The 21,961-nt window shown below is 51.8% G+C and overlaps 1 non-coding gene across 1 annotated transcript; it reads right to left on the minus strand.

Annotated features, from left to right (window-relative positions):
• Positions 1–12,349: 12,349 nt before the first annotated feature.
• Positions 12,350–12,457, minus strand: LOC123140295 (small nucleolar RNA R71). The gene has a single exon (XR_006469923.1). It is a non-coding gene; the product is annotated as a small nucleolar RNA R71 (small nucleolar RNA).
• Between the last annotated feature and the right edge of the window lie 9,504 nt (positions 12,458–21,961).

The following is a 21,961-nucleotide window of genomic DNA, read 5'->3' on the forward strand; positions in this document are numbered from 1 at the left end:
GAGGCCTTCGTCACCGGCGATGGCGCCTCTTCCTCATCGAGCAAGGCGAGGAGGGTTGCCGAAGCCGCAGCGGCCATGGCATGGACCGAGCTGTCTGACCCGCTGCGTGCCGCGATGCGGAGCCTCCGCGTTCCCATCGGCACCGACGTTGACGCCACCAACATCGCCGAAGCCCGAACCCAGCTCGAGGACAGGCGCCAGCAGATGCTGGACCTGTCTGAGACGCTGGCCGCCACCAGGCGTCGCCTGGAAGCTGCTCAGATGGAGCAGGACGCTGCTCACGGATTCACGCCCGCCATGGCCGAACCAAGCCGGGCCGCTGATACTCGTGCCCGGGGAGGAGCGATCGGCTGGGCCTTCGGTGCCGTCCGGACCGTCTACGAGACCCCATTCAAGAACATGCGCGCCATGGAGGCAGCCGCGGTCGGCCTCGACCAACTCACGGGCGAGGAGCTCAAGCAGCGCATCGGGCGGATGCGCGAGCTCCTCCATGCTGCCAACACCCAGCAGGATCGCCTCAACCAGCTCGCCAAGCCGGCTGGATCCGGCGCCGCCCGCCTCGGCGGACCCGGCGAACTCCTGCACACGGCTTCCTTGCCGCCCAGCGAGGCGCACTCCGGCCAAGCCTGGACCCGATGCAACTCGGCCGCCACTGCCGCCGATGCTCCGGGCAACGAGCTAGCCCTGGAGACCCAGCGCGGACCCGGCTAGCATGGCCGGCATCCGGCTCCAGCCGACCCGGCTCCTCAGGGCCTGGCCGCCAGTCGACTCGGCCCGTGCGCCCTCAACGACGCCGACACGCGCCACCGCCTCGATCAGCTCGCTCGCTCCCTGGAGGTGGAGGAGAGCGGCGCTATCAGGCCAGCGTGCTTCGGCCCACACATCCGGGAGGAGCCCTTCCCCAAGGGGTTCGTGCTCCCTCGCGACACCCCCAAGTACAATGGGACCGTGAAGCCAGAGAACTGGCTCACCGACTACACCACGACCATTGGCATCACCGGTGCCAATCGTCTTCTCGCAGTGCGCTACGAACCGTTCATGCTCCAGGGGTCGGCCCGCACATGGTTGAATAGCCTGCCGATGGGCAGCATCAACGCATGGGTCGATTTTGAGGAAGCCTTTGTCCGCAACTTCACGGGGACGTACAAGCGGCCCGGTCACCCAGCCAACTCGCCATGTGCGTGCAGGGGCCGATGGAGACCGGACACGAGTACCTCGCACGCTGGACCGAGCTCCGGAACAGCTGCGAGGGCGTCCATGAAGTCCAAGCAATCCAATACTTCGTCAGCGGATGCCGAGACGGCACCCTCCTCAAGCATAAGCTCCTACACTCAAAGCCGGCCACCATGGCCGCGCTCATGGTGATGGCGGACAAGTACGCCAACCCCGACTCCGCCATGAAGATCCAGGTGGCGCTGGATGAGGCCGGCAAGGCGAAGCCGGTTCCTCCCCCGAAGCCGGCCGGCGAAAGCAGTCGGCAGCAGCATCACCAGAACAACAAGCGCAAGGCCGATCAACTGGTGCAATGTCACGACAATCAGCTCGTCGCGGCCGCTGAGCCCGCGGCGTACCCGGCAACGAAGCGCCGACAGACCGGCAAGATGGCATGGTAACCTGCCATGAGCTTTGAAGAGATGCTAGACGCCCCATGCAAGCACCACAGCGGCGCAAGACCCTCCACACACATGCTTCGGCAGTGCGCAATCACCAAGCGCATTATGAGGGGTGACATCTGCCTCCTCCGGCTCCGGCTCCAGCTCCAGGCGCAGGACAGCCGCTTCCGCCTCCAGCGCCACCTCCCGCCGGCGGTGTGATGCGGAACGACGCATACGCAGACCAGAATGCGGCCTATGTTGTCTTGACCAGCCTCGGCGATGACAAGCGCATCGAGCGCCTCCTTCGGCAAGAGGTGAGCACTGTCATCGCGGCCAAGACATATTTCATGCACTGGTCGGATCGCCCGATCACCTGGACCCAGGAGGATCACCCGGCAGTCATGCCGAGTTCGGGTGGATACGCCCTCGTCCTCAACCCTACCATCGTCACGCGGCGTACATGCAAGTTCTCCCGCGTCCTCATCGACGGCGACAGCAGCATCAACATCCTCTACCGCGACACGATGACCAAGCTCGGCCTCAAGGCCGGGGACCTGGAGCCAACCCGGACAGTCTTCCACGGCATCGTACCCGGCCTTTCCCGCTCACTCATTGGCCGGGTCTGGCTCGATGTCCTATTTGGCGACAGCAGCCACTTCCGATGTGAACCAGTCTGGTTCGAGGTGGTCGACCTGTCCAGCGGGTATCATGCGCTGCTGGGCCGGCCCGCACTCGCAAAGTTCATGGCGGTTCCCCACTACGCGTACCTGAAGATGAAGATGCCGGGTCCCAAGGGCCTCATTACCGTCATTGGCGACTACTGCAAGTCTCTGGAGTGCGCCCGAGACAGCGCCAAGTTGGCCGAGTCGCTGGTCATTGCCGAGGAGCGGCGCCAGCTCGACCGGATCATCTCCTTGGACGACGAGGCCTCCGCTGCGTCGATCCCGACCCTGGACCCGGCCGACGAGGCCGCCTTCAGGCCCTCCAAGGAGACCAACAAAGTGAAGCTGAACCCGGAAGACCCCACCTGCAGCAAGTATGTTGTCGCAGGCGCCCGCCTCGACAGCAAATAGGAAGGTGAGCTCGTCGACTTCCTCCGTGAGAATCGGGATATCTTCGCATGGACCCCCAAAGACATGCCGTGTATCCCAAGGAAGTACGCCGAGCACAAACTCCATGTCCACAAGGACGCCAAGCCTTTCCGTCAACCCCTCCATCAATTTTCTGAAGAAAAGAGAAGAGCCATTAGGGAAGAGGTCGCCAAGCTCTTGGCGGCCGGCTTCATAATGGAAGTGTTTCACCCGGAGTGGCTGGCCCATCCAGTCCTCGTCTTGAAGAAGAACAAGACCTGGCGCATGTGTATCGACTACACCAGCCTCAACAATGCCTGTCCCAAGGATCCTTTCGCTCTCCCGCGGATCGACCAAGTCATCGACTCGACCGCCGGGTGCGAGCTCCTATCCTTCCTGGACGCTTACTCCGGCTACCACCAGATCAAGCTGGACCCGACCGATGCCCTGAAGACGTCCTTGATCATGCCCTTTGGGGCGTACTGCTACATCACCATGTCGCTCGGCTTGAAGAACGTCGGCGCCACCTTCCAACGCTGCATGTAGAAATGCCTACTACCACAACTCGGCCGCAACATCCACGTGTACGTGGATGATATCGTGGTGAAGACCAAGCAGCACCTCACGCTCCTCGACGATTTAAAGGAAACATTCGCCAACCTCTGCGAATACAAGGTCAAGCTCAACCCCGAAAAATGCGTCTTCGGTGTCCTGGCCGGAAAGCTGCTCGGCTTCCTCGTCTCGGAACGCGACATCAAGGTGAACCCGGAGAAGATCAAGGCCATCGAGCACATGTGCAAGCCAGCTCGGCTGCGCGATGTCTAGAAGTTCACAGGTTGCCTGGCCTCGGTCAGCCGGTTTCTAAGCCGGCTGGGCGAGAAGGCACTACCCATGTACCAGTTGATGAAGAAAACAAGCCCGTATGAGTGGAACAGCAAGGGGGACGAAGCTTTCCAAGACCTCAAGCGCATGCTCTCCACTACACCAGTCCGGGGTACGCCGACCGACAAGGAGCCACTGTTGCTCTACATAGCCGTGACCTCACGGGCGGTCAGCACGCTGCTGTGGTCGAGCGACCGGAGAAGGGCAAGTTCCAGGCCGTCCAGCGCCCGGTCTACTACTTGAGCGAGGTGCTCTCCACCTCCAAGCAGAACTACGCACACTACCGAAAGATGTGTTACGGCGTGTACCTAACCGCCAAGAAGCTGAAGTAGTACTTTCAAGAGCACGTCGTCACCGTCGTCAGCACAGCTCCTATCAGAGAAATCATCGGGTGCCGGGACGCCTCTGGCCGGGTCGCCAATTGGGCGATCCAGCTAGCCGGCCACACCATCCTCTATGAGCCCCGCACCACGATCAATTCTCGGGCCCTTGTTGATTTCCTCGTCGACTGGACCGAGACCCAGTACCTGTCGCCACCCCCTGACTCAACGCATTGGTGCATGCACTTTGATGGGTCCAAGATGCGACTCGGCTTAGGGGCCGGCATCGTACTGTCATCTACAAAGGGCGACCTACTCCTCTACATGCTCCAGATCCACTTCGCCGCCTCCAACAACGTCACCGAATACGAAGCCCTTGTGCACGGCCTCCGGCTTGCCAAGGAACTCAGCATCCGGCGCATCCTGTGCTACGGCGACTCGGACTTGGTGGTGCAGCAGTGCTCCGTCGAGTGGGACGCCCGCGACTCCAACGTGGCAAGCTACCGCTTCCTCGTCCAGAAGCTGTCCGGATCCTTTGATGGCTGCGAGTTCCTCCAAGTCTCGCGTGCGGAGAACGAGGCAACCGACACGCTCGCCAAGATCCCCTCGTCACATCAAGCCATCCCGTCCAGCGGATCCCTCGAGCACCTGCGCAAGCCGTCCATCAAGCAATCGCTGGACTCCGAGTCCATCCACGTTCCAAAAGACCCGGCCGCACCGCAACCCGGCCCGGGGGCTACTCAGCTCAACCCGGCCACCATCACCCCAGACCCGGCCATCGCCGTCCCCAACCCGGGGGCTGCTCAACCCGGCTCAGGGGCCACCGACTCGGAACCCACCCAGGTGGCCGTATTCATCATGGTCGTGGCCCCATCTTGGGCCTTTCCGATATCAGAATTTCTGATGAACGGGGTTCTCCCCATGGACGAGACCGAGGCTCGGCAAATTCAGCGCCAGGCATCCGCCTACAGCATCATCAACAATGAGCTCGTCAAACACAGCTCTATCGGCGTTCCGCCACGGCTTCTACTGGCCGACGGCCCTCGAAGACGCCGAGTCACTCGTCCTCAAGTGCGAAGGATGCCAACGTTTCAGCAAACGCGACCACCAGCCAGTGTCAGCACTCCGCACCATACCGATCGCCTGGCCCTTCGTGGTCTGGGGACTCGATATGGCGGGACCCTTCAAAACCGCTAGAGGCGGCATGACGCACTTGCTGGTCGCAGTGGACAAATTCACCAAGTGGATCGAGGCAAGACCGATCAAGAAATTGGACGGGCCAACAGCCGTACGGTTCATCAAGGATATAGCAGTGCGCTACGGCATGCCAAACAACATCATCACCGACAACGGCACCAACTTCTCCAAGGGCACGCTCAAACAATACTGCTCCGTCTCCGACATCCGCCTCGACCTGGCCTCTGTGGCACATCCGTAGTCCAACGGGCAGGTCGAGCGGGCCAACGGACTCATCCTGTCTGGCATCAAGCCGCGACTCATCGAGCCACTCATCCGCTCACCCGGTAGTTGGCTTGACGAGTTGCCTGCAGTTCTCCGGAGTCTGCACACAACACCAAACCGGTCGACCGGGTTCACCCCGTTCTTCCTCGTCTACGGATCCAAAGCCATCATCCCGACCGACGTCGAGTTCGACTCGCCGCGTGTCGCGATGTACACCAAAGCCGAAGCAAGAGAGGCACGCGAAGACGGTGTCGACCTACTCGAAGAAGCACACCTTCTGGAACTTAGACATTCGACGATCTATCAGCAAGGCCTGAGGCACTACCACAGCAAGAGGATCAAGCCTCTCGCATTCCGCAAAGGCGACCTCGTCTTCCGACTCGTCCAAGAGCAGGCAGGCCAGCACAAGTTGTACTCTCTATGGGAGGGCCCATTCATCGTGAGCAGGGCCTTGCGCGACCGCAACACCTACTACCTCATCGACGCGCGCAAGTCGAAGAAGCGCAAGAGGGACACCGCCGGCGAAGAAACGACCCAGCCGTGGAACGCGAAACTCCTCCGCCCGTTTTACAGTTAGCCGCACGAATGTATGTATCGTCGCCTTTTGTAAGCGTACAAAACTATGGGATCCCCGAACGAGACTCGGGGGTTGCCTTTTGATGACCAATTTATTGCATCCATATTTTTCATCACTTTGCAACTGAGCCCGGCCACCGGCTCGACTCGCCCGACCCGGGGGCTCGGGGGCAGGCCGGCTTGGTCGCCAACTCGCCGCTTTACTTGGTGATTCCTGATAAAGTTAGGATGCCATGGTCCCCCACTTTGCCCTAAAACCGCAGATCCAGCTCTAGCTGACGGTGGGCAAGCACAACGGGCCAAAGCTCCCCTACAATTCATGCACTAAGTCAATGGCCGCCGGGTTGATCAACCCGGCCCATCACTCATCAACTAATGTTAGCTGCACGACCGGCTGCTCACCAACCGGCCAAGCCGGATTGCCGCCAGCCGGCCCAGTGGGTGTTTCGCTCGCGCTCAACGCTTCTAAGGACCCAACTCCTGCGCGCCCCTCTCAAAGAATTGAACTCATTGTCATGGACCGGAGCCTCGGCCGTGTGACTCGTGGGGGGGGGGAGGTTTCAGAGAGGAAAAGCGAATGGAATGAGTTCGAAAAAAGTGGAAGGCAAAAGGCAAGCAAACACTCACAACATTTACACACAAATGATTAAAGCAAAGGCCCACGATCCGAGTTCATTACACCCTAAAAACCCCCAGTTGGTGGGTGGACCTACTACTTAACAAAGTTTTCTACAGAGATTCTCAGGCATCCCCAGCGCCGCGTCGCGACGTCGACGGCTCTCCCCTGCCGGCCTCTGGGTCCAGCGAGGCACCAGTGTCCTCTTCGGCCTCCGCGATGCCGTAGACACCCGTCTCCTCCGAGCTGCCCTCCGGGTCGCAAAGAAGCAAGCTGTAGTCGTCGCCATCCACGACCCCGCCATCTTCCGTCCGCTCCGGATGGAACTCATCGTGGAAGGCGAACTCGACGATATAGATGGCCTGGGAGGCGATCTGACCGGCTTGCTCCTGCAGCAACTGCTCCGAACCAGCGCGCTGGCCCATCAGCGTGTCCAGCTGAAGATCCGGATGCCAAGATAGCGCGATCCAGAGCGCCATCTCAGCACCGGTCTGGGCGGCAGAAACGCGCCGGTCGCTAAGGCGATCCGAGCCCACGGATGGACGGAGTCTGGCCACAGGGCTGTCGTCATCGTGGTGCCGGCCCAGGACAGCCGCTCCATATGCGTCCCCAAGACCCGCAGGCGGGCCTCAGCAGTGGCAATGATCTCCGGAAAGGTCCAGGCCGTCAGCGGATCCGTCCCGGACCCAGCAACGCCGGTCTGGTCGCGCTGATAGCGGACGGCTTCCTCCGCCAGCCGCTGTATCTCCGAGAAGGCCCCTGTCGCAAAGGAAGAAGCAAGTTAGAAGAACAACAGGAAGGAAGGGTCGGGCCCCGACCCGGCAAACTACGAGAAGCAGCACTTACTAGAGAAGGACTCTTCCAGGTGTTGCGCCTCGAGCAACGTACCTCGTCCCTCCCGCTCCAAGATGCGGTCGTGCTCCCCGAGCGCCTTCTCCAGGTCGGCCGCCTTAGCAAGGGCCGCCTTCAGCTTGGGGTCCTTGTCTTCGGCCGCCTCACGGCGGCAAGCCTCTTCCTGGCGAGCCCCCTCAGCCGCGGTGGCCTGCTCCCACAGACGATCCACCTCGGCCTGGAGCCGGCCCTTGTCGTCGGCCAGCTGGCCGCGCTACTGGTCCGCCTCGACCAGGGCCTGCGGCGCCTCCACCACCTTGGCGGCCTCCGCCTTAAGAAGATCCACCTCGGCCTCAAGGCGGCTCTTATGACCCGCCAGCTGCTCATGCATCCGGTTGGCCTCGTCAAGAGACCGTCGGGCCGCGGCCGCCTCTGCCCTCGCCTGCGCCGCCTCGACGCCAAGACGGCCAGTATCGGCAACAAGCCGATCATAATGATGACCAGCCCGGATAGAAGAATTCAGCAAGAAGGAAAGAAGACGAGACTTACGATTTGGCCCAACTACTACATAGTTGGCCCGAATCTCGGGGGCTACACCCAGTGGGTGCGCTAGCGCGCTCCCACTAGAAAAGAGCACAAAAGTACCTGCGGCGACGTGAAGCTCCTCCTCTCTGGCAGCGAGTTGCTCCTTGAGCTCCCGATGCTTGCCCTAGAGCCGGTTGAAGACGGCAACCCGGAAGGCATCAAGATGCTGAAAGCAGCCCAAAGTTAGAACAAGGCTGACACTCCTAAGATTCGACCCAACTACTACATAGTTGGCCCGAACCTCGGGGGCAACACCCAGTGGGTGCGCTGGCGCGCCCCCACAAAGAAGAAATCGTAAGAAAACAGAAGAAAAAGGAACTAACCAAGACGGCGCGCTCCAGGTCGCGCGTTTGCTCCACCTCGGCCTGGGCGAAGGCCTCGAGTCGCTCCGTCCGGCCTCGCAGACGGCGGCTGATGGCGTCCAGCGCTGCCTCCTCCTGGGTCTGAGGCCCGAAGACAAACGCCCTGTGTCGCCACCTCAGGCACCGCCGCCTGCGGTGCCTCCTCCATAGCGGGCGGCGCTTCCGGTGCCACCGCTCACGGTGCCTCCTCCAAGACGCCGCCGCCTCCACCACCATCGGCCCCGGCGCGCTTGACCACGTCGGCTCGTTGCGGGGTATCGCCCCCCACCTCCACGACCTCCTAGTCGAGGACCACCACCTCAGCCCGGCCTCCGTGGCCGCGCTCCGTCACCGTCGACGGCTCAAAAACCGTCCCCGCCACCATCGTGCCCTCCGGCATCTCGCGCCAGGCCGGCTCGCCGCCGCCTCGCGCCCGTGCCGCCGCCGCATCGGTCCAAGCTCGAACCGACACCGCCTCCAACTCTGCCTCGGCCCGGTTCCTGTCTCGCCAGGCCAAGGCCTCAGCGTCGTCCGTGTCCAGGCCGAGGTCCGAGTCGCCCCGTCCCTCCTCCCCACCCAGGCCGGTGATGTCAGACCTGATCCTGTGGAACGCGGCCCCCTCGGCGGCCGCGGCCTCCGCCGCCACCCTCGCCAGCGTGATCGGCGACCTGAAGAAGAAGAAAGGATAAGCAAGCAAGAAACAAGACTGACTCAAGGAATCCAGACGCAAGCAGGAAATGAGACTTACCCCATCAAGACTGGGACCGGGGTCGGCTTCCCGCGCTTCTTCTTGGCCGGCCTCCCAAGATCGGCCGAGTCCGCCGTGCGCTTCGGGGCCCGGGGTCGCAGCGCGACGCTGTCTTTCCCGTGCGGGCGGCTCGGCGCCGCCCCATGCGAGGACCCGGCTCCGCCCGCCTCGCCGCCTCCGCCGCCCAACACCGCTGAACCAACAACCGGCGTCAGCATCGCCTGCGCCATGACATAACCAACTATTCAAGACAAATGAAGAAGGAAAAGATTCAAGACATACCCGCACGACGCCCAGTGCCAGCGTCGGACTCGGCCACCTCCTTGCCGCCGTGGGCCGCGGGCTCCTCTAGTTCCACCGGCGCCACCTGTGACGGAGCCCGGGCATAAGGATGCCGGCTCGTGTTCAGAAGTATCTCCCGTGACGCGTCGGGACGAATGAGAAGATGCGCGGCGGAAAAATAAGAAGACCAGATGCTCACCTGCGGCGCCGGGTACGCCTGGCTGTACGGTGCCTTGCCGAATCGCCAGCCCTCTCCAAGGTTGGCCTTGGAGATATCATTCACGCCTCGCGCGACCTGCTCCGCAGACAGCCGCGTTCACCCCATTCGGTTGGGGTCCTGAAGCCCGATCATCTTGCCGATGAGGCAGGACCGCCTCTGAAGCGGGAGAACCCGGCGGGTGATGAACGCGGCAAGGAGGTCGGTGCCGGTGAGCCCCTCCTGCGTCCTCATCACTGTGACCCGCTCGCAGAGGTTGACGATCTCCTGCGACGGGCGCTGGAGCGAGTAGCCCCAGTTCGTTTTCGCCCGTGGCGGTGCGACGGTGAAGGGAGGAAGGTTGATGTGCTCTGCACCGTGGTGCGGACATAGAAGAAGTAGTTCTGCCACTTCTTGGCAGAATCCTCGAGCGGGATCTTGGGGAAGTCCGCCCCCGACCGCGTCGAGATGACGGCGGCCCCGCATTCGGCAAACTCCCCGGCCGACGAGCCCTGCTGCTTCAAGGAGAAGAAGCGCGCCCAGAGGTCGATGGTTGGCTCGACCCCCAGGTACCCCTTGCACAGGGTCATGAAGCCGGAGAGCTGGACGATGGCGGTGGCGCCAAGATGGTGCGGTTGGAGATCGAAGAACTCCAAGAACGCACGGAAGAAAGTGCTTGCCGGCAGCCCGAAGCCATGCTCGAAATGCGTGAGGAAGACGACGCGCTCCTGGCCCTCGGGCCAGGGCCTCTGCTCGCCGCGCGACAGATGGACACCAACGTACGTCTCCCGCGGCAGGCACTGCGAAGACCGAAGGTAGGTTATGTCGTCGGTGGTGACGGTCGAGCCCATCCAGGAGCCCGACGGCAGCGACATTGCCGGAAGAGAAAGAAAGAAGAAGGACGACAGAGACATCTCTGCTCAGGGCCGCAGGCGCAGCTATGCATCGGTGGCAAGGAGCGGAGCAGGAGTAGGGGGACAGGAGGGCGCGAGCGAGAATAATGTCCGCCGCCCCCTTGCCCCCTCAATTTATAACCCCCAATTCAAACGTGGGGGAGTGGGATCGTCTGCACACGCCCGTTCCACTACCCCGCAATAAGTGCGCATGCACACGCGCACTATCTGCGCGGGGAAGTGCAACCGGCCCCCAGACGCTGCAATAAATCCGCGCATATGGGCCAAGGGCGCGTAGTGACGGGCCCCGGCCCGTCGCTCAGTCCCGTCACGCGCGTGGCCTGTCAGGCCCCTTCGACTTTCGGGCACCACGTGGCGCCTGTGCGAAGCCCAAGGGATCGCCTCAAGATTCGACGGACTCCTCGGTTCCCGCCACGGCCGGGGTGCCGCAATCCGGTTTCCGAGAAAACTGGCACACAGTGGGTGTTGCCAGACCCGGCGCTCGCAGATTCCGCCTTGCTCAAGGGGGAAACTGCGAAGGCCCACTCATCCAAAGATGGCGGACCTTCACAGCTTCAGGGACTACTGTCGGGGGGATGAACCCCGGGCAGGCAACGGAACCTGGATCTATTTCAAAAATAGCGGGGCCCGCATCACCACGCAAACCGGCACGCGTTTGGCCGGGTCGCTCGACCCGGCAAGGCTTGCAACCCATCCAAGACCCTCGACATGGCAAGGTACATCGACCCGGCCACAGCAGCTGGCGCAAGACAACTCAACTCGGCTCAGCCATGGCTTCCCTAGCAAGCCAACCCACCCGTGGCGTCCACGGCAACCCAGCCACGGGTGAGCTCCCGTCCCATCCAGGCCGTATGATGTGATGAGACCTCAATCACCGATGACCAAGACAACAGTGCTCCCACCCATGCCTATGGTCAGCCGGAGCGTGGCAAGAGTGCCCCTTACCTACCCGCTGACCAGGGATGGCGTGGCGAAAGTGTTCCCGCCCTCACAGCTGACCACAGCAAGCGACGGCCTGACGGAGAGCACTATACGCGGCTCAACTTGGCCACGCCATGACGATCGACAAGACGGCGCACAGTCCCCCTAGGTACGCGGGGCCCACACCTAGGGGATCCCGGCGAACCACAAGCCCACAAGCGGGACCTAGCTCGGTACTCCGGATACCGACAATATGAACCCACCGACTCGGCATATTACCATTGTAACCCTGGGTGGGTTGATCTATAAAACCCGCCAGAGAGCCCACGTCTACAGGGCCATGCTGGACCCAAGGGCAAGCAGGCATAGAAGCAACACAACATGCAGTACGAGATAGACACGATACACCTGTAAGAGAAACCCAGGCGAGCATAGGACTAGCCATCGCATAGCAACGCCAGGGAGAAGGAACAGCCCAAGCCTTGGCCATCCTCCTTCCTCCTCCATACAGCTCCAGGTGTAACATTGTACTATCGACCATGCAACCAAACATGGGTATGTCCGGCGTCCCGCGCCCGCGCATGTCAACCTCGCCTCTGGAGCCCACCAGCGCCCTCGAGCCTCCTCCTCTGTTTAGCCATCCCTTGGCATCTGTCGTGCACCCACCACGACATTGTGCGTTGTCTCCTACTGGATTGATACCTTGGTTCTCAAATTGAGGGAAATACTTACTCTACTTTGCTGCATCACCCTTTCCTCTTCAAGGGAAAAACCAACGCAAGCTCAAGAGGTAGCAGATCCTCAAGCACACCTTATGTTGTTTGGCAATTTAGGTTGAACTTTGAAACTGAAGGATTTGTCACGAGAATTCGTATTCTTAAGACTCTTCATGTTTTCTTTAGAAGGTGATGCTAAAAAGTGGTATAATAGATTACCTCAAGGAAGTATAACTAGCTGGCTGATGTGTGCACAAAAATTTATGGCTAAATTCTTCCTAGGCTCGAAGATTACTAAATTACGAAGGAATATCACTCTATTCATTCAAGAGGATGATGAAAGTTTACATGAAGCTTGGGGGAGACATTCTAAGATTTTGAATCTATGCCCTAACCATGTTTATGATGAACATGTTATACTTCATATGTTTTATCTTGGAATTAACAATGAATCAAAATTTATTCTTGATTTGAGTGCAGGAGGACGATTCATGTCTTTTACTCTTGAGGTAGGAAAAGGGCTTATAGAGAAGATTATGACTACTAAACAATAGTGGAGTTTTGAGGAGCCAGTGAAGCCCACTGGAAAAATATATCATATTGAAGATATGGAAGAATTTAAAATATTACTCAGGAAAAAGGTAAACCAGCCCATTGAACAAGTTATCAATGAAAAAGTGCACATATTTAGTATTCATTAGCAGGACGACAAACTTCAAGAAACAATGAATAAGTTCAAATTCCATCAAGACAACTGATATGTCTCCATCGTATCTATAATTTTTTATTGTTTCATGCCAATATTATATAAGTTTTATATACTTTTGGCAAGATTTTATATTATTTTTTGGGACTAACATATTGATCCAGTGCCTAGTGTCAGTTCCTGTTTGTTACATGTTTTTTATTTTGCAGAATATCTATAATTGTACAAAAGTATGGGCTTTTTTTGTACCCCTTACTTGTGCATGGGCAGTCGTAGCCACGCGTGTGGCCGGGCCCGGAAGGCCAGCAGAAGATAAAACACGAAGACTACCTAGGCAGATACTCAAGTGGAGGAACAAGGAGCAGAAGGCGAGCTGGACCTCCCCCGGCAACACTCTTGTCGGGGCAACCTACGCAGCACCAGCAAGCCCATCACCCTTGAGGCTGAGAGTTCTTACACCCTCGACAATGTTAAGACCAAGATTTGGGAATTCATGCATGATTGCATGCAGATCCTCATGGAGATTGATAACCTACAGGTCCACGTGGGACCAGAAGATGAAGACCCCCGACAAGATCCTCACCGGGGACGACTGCAAGGCACCCGTCAAGCCTTGCCGGGGACGATTGCTGGGCTGCAACCAGGCCCGTGCCTGACAAGGGTTTGCCACCTCACCAGCAATCCAGTGCGACGACCAGTGTGCCAACTATGCAGGCGCCTACATGGCGGCATGCAGATCTTCATGGAGGCTCTACCATCGCACCAACACAACAGCTAGTTAGCCAGCATGGCACTGCATGCCTCGTCAGCCTGGACGTGTGTTGGAGCGAGGAGGGGTGGCGGCGAACAAGATAGCTTCTGTTGCCGTCCCTGATAAAGTAAGAGGGCACGTAGGCAACGCATTAAATGCGTTTGTCCTACGGTGCCAAGCAATAAGCTTGTATACTGTAGCTTACTTTCCACCTCCTGTGTGACACTGTGGCAACCCCTTTACGTATAAAAGGAGGCCCGAGGCACATGCTACGTCTTGAGCTAGTGTTGGTTTTCCCCGAAGAGGAGAGGGTGATGCAGCAAGTGTAGCGTAAGTATTTCCCTTAGTTTTTGAGAACCAAGGTATCAATCCAGTAGGAGGCTCCTCAAACGTCCCACGCACCTACACAAACAAACTGAGAACTCGCAACCAACGCAATAAAGGGGTTGTCAATCCCTTCACGGCCACTTGCAAAAGTGAGATCTGATAGAGATAATATGATGAGATAAATATATTTTTGGTATTTTATAATATAGATGCAAGAAAGTAAAGATGCAAATAAAAGTAGATTGAAAGCTAATATGATAAGAGATAGACCCGGGGGCCATAAGTTTCACTAGAGGCTTCTCTCGAGAGCATAAGTATTACGGTGGGTGAGCAAATTACTGTCAAACAATTGATAGAAAAGCGAATAATTATGACGTTATCTAGGCATGATCATGTATATAGGAATCACATCCAAAACAAGTAGACCGACTCCTGCCCGCATCTACTACTATTACTCCACACATCGACTGCTATCCAGCATGCATCTAGAGTATTAAGTTCATAAGAACGGAGTAACGCAATAAGCAAGATGATATGATGTAGAGGGATAAACTCATGCAATATGATATAAACCCCATCTTGTTATCCTCGATGGCAACAATACAATACGTGTCTTGCAACCCTTTCTATCACTGGGTAAGAACACCGCAAGATTGAACCCAAAGCTAACCACTTCTCCCATGGCAAGAAAGATCAATCTAGTAGGCCAAACCGAACCGATAATTCTAAGAGACTTGCAAAGATAACTCAATCATACATAAAAGAATTAAGAGAAGATTCAATTAATAACCATAGATAAATCTGAACATAAACTCACAATTCATCGTATCTTGACAGACACACTGCAAAAAGAGATTACATCGAATAGATCTCCACAAGAGAGGGGGAGAACATTGTATTGAGATTCAAAAAGAGAGAAGAAACCATCTAGCTAATAACTATGGACCCGTAGGTCTATGGTAAACTACTCACAACTCATAGGAGGGGCAAGGATGTTGATGTAGAGGCCCTCCATGGTCGATTCCCCCTCCGGCAGAGTGCCGGCGAAGGCTCCAAGATGGGATCTCGCGGATACAGAAGGTTACGGTGGTGGAAATTGTGTTTCGTGGTGCCCGTGGATGTTTTCGGGGTCCGTAGGTATATATAGGAGGAAGAAGTACGTCGATGGACTCTTGAGGGGCCCACGAGACAGGGGGGCGCGCCCTACAGGGGGGGGCGCCCTCCTATCTCGTGGGGCCCCCGGAGCTTACTTGACTTGCACTCGAGGCTCTCCGGATCAAATTTGTTCCAAAAATAACGCTCCCGAAGGTTTCATTCCATTTGGACTCCGTTTGATATTCCTTTTCTTCGAAATACTGAAATAGGCAAAAGAACAGCAATATGGGTTGGGCCTCCGGTTAGTAGGTTAGTCCCAAAAATGATATAAATATGTAGAATAAAGCCCATAACCATCCAAAACAGGTAGTATAATAGCATGGAACAATAAAAAATTATAGATAAGTTGGAGACGTATCAAGCATCCCCAAGCTTAATTCCTGCTCGTCCTCGAGTAGGTAAATGATAAAAAGAGAATTTTTGATGTGGAATGCTACCTAGCATAATTCATAATGTAATTTTCTTTCATTGTGGCATGAATGTTCAGATCCAAGTAATACAAAATGAAAGTTCATATTGACATAAGAAATAGTAATACTTCAAGCATACCAAGCAAGTAATCATGTCTTCTCAAAATAGCATGGCTAAAAGAAAGTTATCCCTACAAAATCATATAGTCTGTCTAAGCTCTATCTTCATCACACAAAGTATTTAATCATGCACAACCCCGATGACGAGCCAAGCAATTGTTTCATACTTTAATAATTTCAAACCTTTTCAACTTTCACGCAATACATGAGCGTGAGCCATGGACATAGCACTATATGTGGAATAGAATGGTGGTTGTGGAGAAGACAAAAAAAAGGAGAAGATAGTCTAACATCAACTAGGCGTATCAACGGGCTATGGAGATGCCCATTAATGGATATCAATGTGAGTGAGTAGGGATTGCCATGCAACAGATGCACTAGAGCTATAAATATATGAAAGCTCAACAAGAGAAAACTAGTGGGGTGCATCCAACTTGCTTGCTCACGAAGACCTAGGGCACTTTTGAGGAAGCCCATCATTGGAATATACAAGCCAAGTTCTATAATGAAAAATTCTCACTAGTAAATGAAAGTGACAACATATGAGACTCTTTATCATGAAGATCATGGTGCTATTTTGAAGCACAAGTGTGGTAAAAGGATAGTAGCATTGTCCCTTCTCTCTTTTTCTCTCATTTTTTTATTGGGCCTTTTCTTTTTTTTTTCTGGCCACCCTGTTTTTTATATTTCGTCTGGAGTCTCATCCCGACTTATGGGGGAATCATAGTCTCCATCATCCTTTCCTCACTGGGACAATGCTCTAATAATGATGATCATCACACTTTTATTTTTTTACAACTCAACAATCACAACTCGATACTTAGAACAAAATATGACTCTATATGAATGCCTCCGGCGGTATACCGGGATACGCAATGAATCAAGAGTGACATGTATGAAGAATATGATGGTGGCTTTGCCACAAATACGATGTCAACTATATGATCATGCAAAGAGCAATATGACAAAAGTAATGTGTGTCATATGAATGGGATGGTGGAAAGTTGCATGGCAATATATCTCGGAATGGCTATGGAAATGCCATAATAGGTAGGTATGGAGGCTGTTTTGAGGAAGGTGTATGTTGGGTGTATGGTACCGGCGAAAGTTGCACGATACAAGAGAGGCCAACAATAATGGAGGGGTGAAAGGAGTGCGTATAATCCATGGACTCAACATTAATCAAAAGAACTCATATACTTGTTGTAAAAATTTAGAAGTTATCAAAAACCAAAGCACTACACATATGCTCCTAGGGGGATAGATTGGTAGGAAAAGACCATCGCTCGTCCCAGACTGCCACTCATAAGGAAGACAATCAATAAATAAAATTGTGCTCCAACTTCTTCACAAAGCGGTTCACCATACGTGCATGCTTCGGGAATCACAAACTTCAACGCAAACATTCTTTAAATCCATAATCACCCAACTAGCATGACTTTAATATTACTACCTCCATATCTCAAAACAATTATCAAGCATCAAATTGATCATAGCATCCAATTCACTCTCTATGATAGTTTTTATTATACCCAACTTGGATGCTCATCATTCTAGGACGAAATTAAAACCATAGCAAATACCATGCTGTTCTAAGAGACTCTCAAAATAATATAAGTGAAGCATGACACACTAGCAATTTCTATAAAATTAATCCACCACCATGCTCTAAAAGATATAAGTGAAGCACTAGAGCAAAAACTAACAAGCTCAAAAGATACAAGTGAAGCACATACAGTATTCTAGCAAATTCTAATCAAGTAGGCTTCTCCAAAAAGGTGTGTTACAGCAAGGATGATTGTGGCAAACTAACAGGCAAAGACCAATATAATACACGACGCTCCAAGCAAAACACATATCATGTAGCGAATAAAAATATAGCTCCAAGTAAAGTTACCAATGAACGAAGACGAAAGAGGGGATGCCTTCCCAGGGCATCCCCAAAGTTAGGCTTTTGGCTATTCTTGAATATCTTGGTGTGCCATAAGCATCCCCAAGCTTAGGCTCTTGCCACTCTTTATTCCATAGTCCATAAAAGCTTTACCCAAAACTTGAAAACTTCACAACACAAAACTCAACAAGAAATCTTATAAGCTCCGTTAGTGAAAGAAAAAAAAACCACCACATAAGGTACTGTAATGAACTCATGCTTTATTTATTTTGGTGTTAAACCTAATTTATTACAACTTCCTTATGGTTTATAAACTAATTTATTAGCCATAGATGCATTGAAATAAGCAAACAACACATGAAAAACAGAATCTGTCAAAAACAGAACAGTCTGTAGAAATATGTAACTACCGCAAACTTCTGGAACTCTAAAAATCCTACCGAAATAGGACGTACTGGAAAATTTGTTTATTGATCAGCAGAAAAAAGAATCAATGCAAATTCTCTTTTCTGTGATTTATTGAATTTTTTCTCGTGAGTGCAAAGTTTCTGTTTTTCAGCAGAATCAAATCAACCATCATCATAGTTTATCCTATAGGTTCTACTTGGCACAAACACTAAACAAAAGATAAAAACACATCTACACATAAAGTAGAAACAAAATTTAACACTAAACAGGAACAAAAACAAAGAACATAAAGAAAATTGGGTTGCCTCCCAACTAGCGCTATCGTTTAACGCCCCTAGCTAGGCATAAAAGCAAGGATAGATCTAACGAGTGCCATCTTTGGCACTTGATTCATAAGTAGCACGCATGATAGATTCATAAGGTAATTTTACTTTCTTTCGTGGAAAGTGCTCCATGCCTTTCTTTAGAGGAAATTGGAATCTAATGTTCCCTTCCTTCATATCAATAATCGCACCAATCGTTCTAAGGAAAGGTCTACCAAGAATAATAGGGCAAGAAAGATTGCAATCTATATAAAGAACGATAAAATCTACGGGCACTAAATTTCTATTAGCAACAATAAGAACATCATTGATCCTTCCCATAGGCTTTTTAATGGTGGAATCCGCAAGGTGCAAATTTAAAGAGCAATCATCAAGATCATGGAAATCTAGAATATCACATAAAGTTTTCGGAATTGTGGAAACACTAGCACCCAAATCACACAAAGCAAAACACTCAAAATCTTTAATTCTAATCTTTATAGTAGGTTCCCACTCATCATTAAGTTTTCTAGGTATAGAAGCTTCCAAATTAAGTTTTTCATCATAAGATTGCATCAAGGCATCAACGATATGTTTGGTAAAAGCTTTGTTTTGACTATAAGCATGCGGAGAATTAACAAAGGATTGCAACAAGGAAATACAACCTTTTAAAGAGCAATTATCATAATAAAATTCCTTGAAATCCGAGATAGTAGGTTCAAGATTATTAGAAGTTGAGGATTCTCCAATCTCTCTTTTCCCAAATTTAGGATTAAGATCTAAAGACTCCAAATTTTTGGGACGCCTTCTAGGCAAAGTTGATTCATCATCAGTCCCATAATCATCAAAATTAATATTGCAAAACATAGATCTAATAGGATACACATCAATAACTTTAAGATCCTCATCATTATTTTCATGTAGATTAGAAGAACACGCTTTTATAAAGCTTTCTTTTTTAGCACGCAATCTAGAGGTTATTTCCTTGCACTCTTCAATGGAGATTCTCATTACTTTGAGAGACTCATTGATATCATGCTTAGGAGAAGAAGATCCAAGTTTAAGAGAATTTTAACATGAAGTGAAAGTCTATCAACGTTCCTAGCCAAATCATCAACTGTGAGCAAATTTTCTTCAAGCAAAGCATTAAAATTCTTTTGAGAAATCATAAATTCTTTCACACTATTCTCAAAATCAGAGGGCATCTTATTAAAATTACCATAAGAATTATTGTAGAAATTTCCATAATTATTAGAGGGATTACTAGGGAACGGTCTAGCATTAAAATTTCCTCTATAAGCATTGTTTCCAAAATTATTCCTACCAACAAAATTCACATCCATAGATTCATTATTATTCTCAATCAAAGAAGATAAAGGCATATAATTGGGATCAAGAGGAGTATTTTTAGTAGCAAACATCTTCATAAGTTCATCCATCTTTCCAGTCAAAACATTGATTTCTTCTATAGCATGCACTTTTTTACTAGAAGATCTTTCGGTGTGCCATTGAGAATAATTAGCCATAATATTATCAAGCAATTTTGTAGAATCTCCTAATTTAATTTCCATAAACGTGCCTCCCGCGGCCGAATCTAAGAGATTTCTAGAAGCAAAGTTCAAACCGGCATAAATTTTTTGTATGATCGTCCATAAATTCAAACCATGAGTAGGGCAATTGCGAAGCATCAATTTCATTCTTTCCCAAGATTGGGCAACATGCTCATGATCAAGTTGTTTAAAATTCATAATATCGTTCCTAAGAGTGATGATCTTAGCGGGAGGAAAATACTTAGAGATAAAAGCATCTTTGCACTGGTTCCAAGAATCAATACTATTTTTAGGCAAAGATGAAAACCAAAATTTAGCACGATCTCTAAGTGAAAACGGAAATAACTTCAATTTGACAATATTGTAATCTGTATATTTCTTCTTTTGCATGTCACACAAATCAACAAAATTGTTTAGATGAGTAGCGACATCTTCACTAGGAAGGCCGGCGAATTGATCTTTCATAACAAGATTCAGCAAGGCAGTATTGATTTCACAAGACTCAGCATCATTAAGAGGAGCAATCGGAGTACTAAGGAAATCATTATTATTGGTATTCGAGAAATCACACAACTTGGTATTATCTTGTGCCATGGCAACAAGTAATCCAACACACAAGCAAACAGAAACCGGCAAACGGAAAAAGGCGAGCGAAAAGAGAGGAGGAGATTGGGAAAGAGAGGGCGAATAAAACGGCAAGGGTGAAGTGGGGGAGAGGAAAACGAGAGGCAAATGGAAAATAATGTAAATGCCATGGAGATGAGTTTTTGATGGGTACTTGGTATGTATTGACTTGAGCGAAGACCTCCCAAGCAACGGTGCTAGAAATCCTTCTTGCTACGTCTTGAGCTAGCGTTGGTTTTCCCTGAAGAGGAGAGGGTGATGGATCAAGTGTAGCATCAGTATTTCCCTCAGTTTTTGAGAACCAATGTATCAATCCAGTAGGAGGCTCCTCAAAAGTCCCACGCACCTACACAAACAAACTGAGAACTCGCAACCAACGCAATAAAGGGGTTGTCAATCCCTTCAAGGCCACTTGCAAAAGTGAGATCTGATAGAGATAATATGATAAGATAAATATATTTTTGGTATTTTATAATATAGATGCAAGAAAGTAAAGATGCAAATAAAAGTAGATTGAAAGCAAATACGATAAGAGATAGACCCGGGGGCCATAGGTTTCACTAGAGGCTTCTCTCGAGAGCATAAGTATTACGGTGGGTGAACAAATTACTGTCAAGCAATTGATAGAAAAGTGAATAATTATGACATTATCGAGGCATGATCATGTATATAGGCATCACATCCAAAACAAGTAGACCGACTCCTGCCTGCATCTACTACTATTACTCTACACATCGACCGCTATCTAGCATGCATCTAGAGTATTAAGTTCATAAGAACGGAGTAACGCAATAAGCAAGAGATATGATGTAGAGGGATAAACTCATGCAATATGATATAAACCCCATCTTGTTATCCTCGATGGCAACAATACAATATGTGTCTTGCAACCCTTTCTGTCACTGGGTAAGAACACCGCAAGATTGAACCCAAAGCTAAGCACTTCTCCCATGGCAAGAAAGATCAATCTAGTAGGCCAAACCAAACCGATAATTCGAAGACACTTGCAGAGTAACTCAATCATACATAAAAGAATTCAGAGAAGATTCAATTAATAACCATAGATAAATCTGAACATAAACTCACAATTCATCGGATCTTGACAAACACACCGCAAAAAGAGATTACATGGAATAGATCTCCACAAGAGAGGGGAGAACATTGTATCGAGATCCAAAAAGAGAGAAGAAGCCATCTAGCTAATAACTATGGACCCGTAGGTCTGTGGTAAACTACTCACAACTCATCGAAGGGGCAAGGATGTTGATGTAGAGGCCCTCCATGGTCGATTCCCCCTCCGGCAGAGTGCCGGCGAAGGCTCCAAGATGGGATCTCGCGGATACAGAAGGTTACGGTGGTGGAAATTGTGTTTCGTGGTGCCCCTGTAAGTTTTCGGGGTCCGTAGGTATATATAGGAGGAAGAAGTACGTCGGTGGACGCCCGAGGGGCCCACGAGACAGGGGGCGCCCTCCTATCTCATGGGGCCCTCGGAGCTTTCTTGACTTGCACTCCAGGCTCTCCGGATCAGATTTGTTCCAAAAATAACGCCCCCGAAGGTTTCATTCCGTCTGGACTTCGTTTGATATTCCGTTTCTTTGAAATACCGAAATAGGTAAAAAAATAGCAATATGGGCTGGGCCTCCGGTTAGTAGGTTAGTCCCAA

This window comes from Triticum aestivum, chromosome 6B (genome assembly GCF_018294505.1).
Source record: "Triticum aestivum cultivar Chinese Spring chromosome 6B, IWGSC CS RefSeq v2.1, whole genome shotgun sequence".
In the NCBI taxonomy this organism is placed as follows: domain Eukaryota; kingdom Viridiplantae; phylum Streptophyta; class Magnoliopsida; order Poales; family Poaceae; genus Triticum; species Triticum aestivum.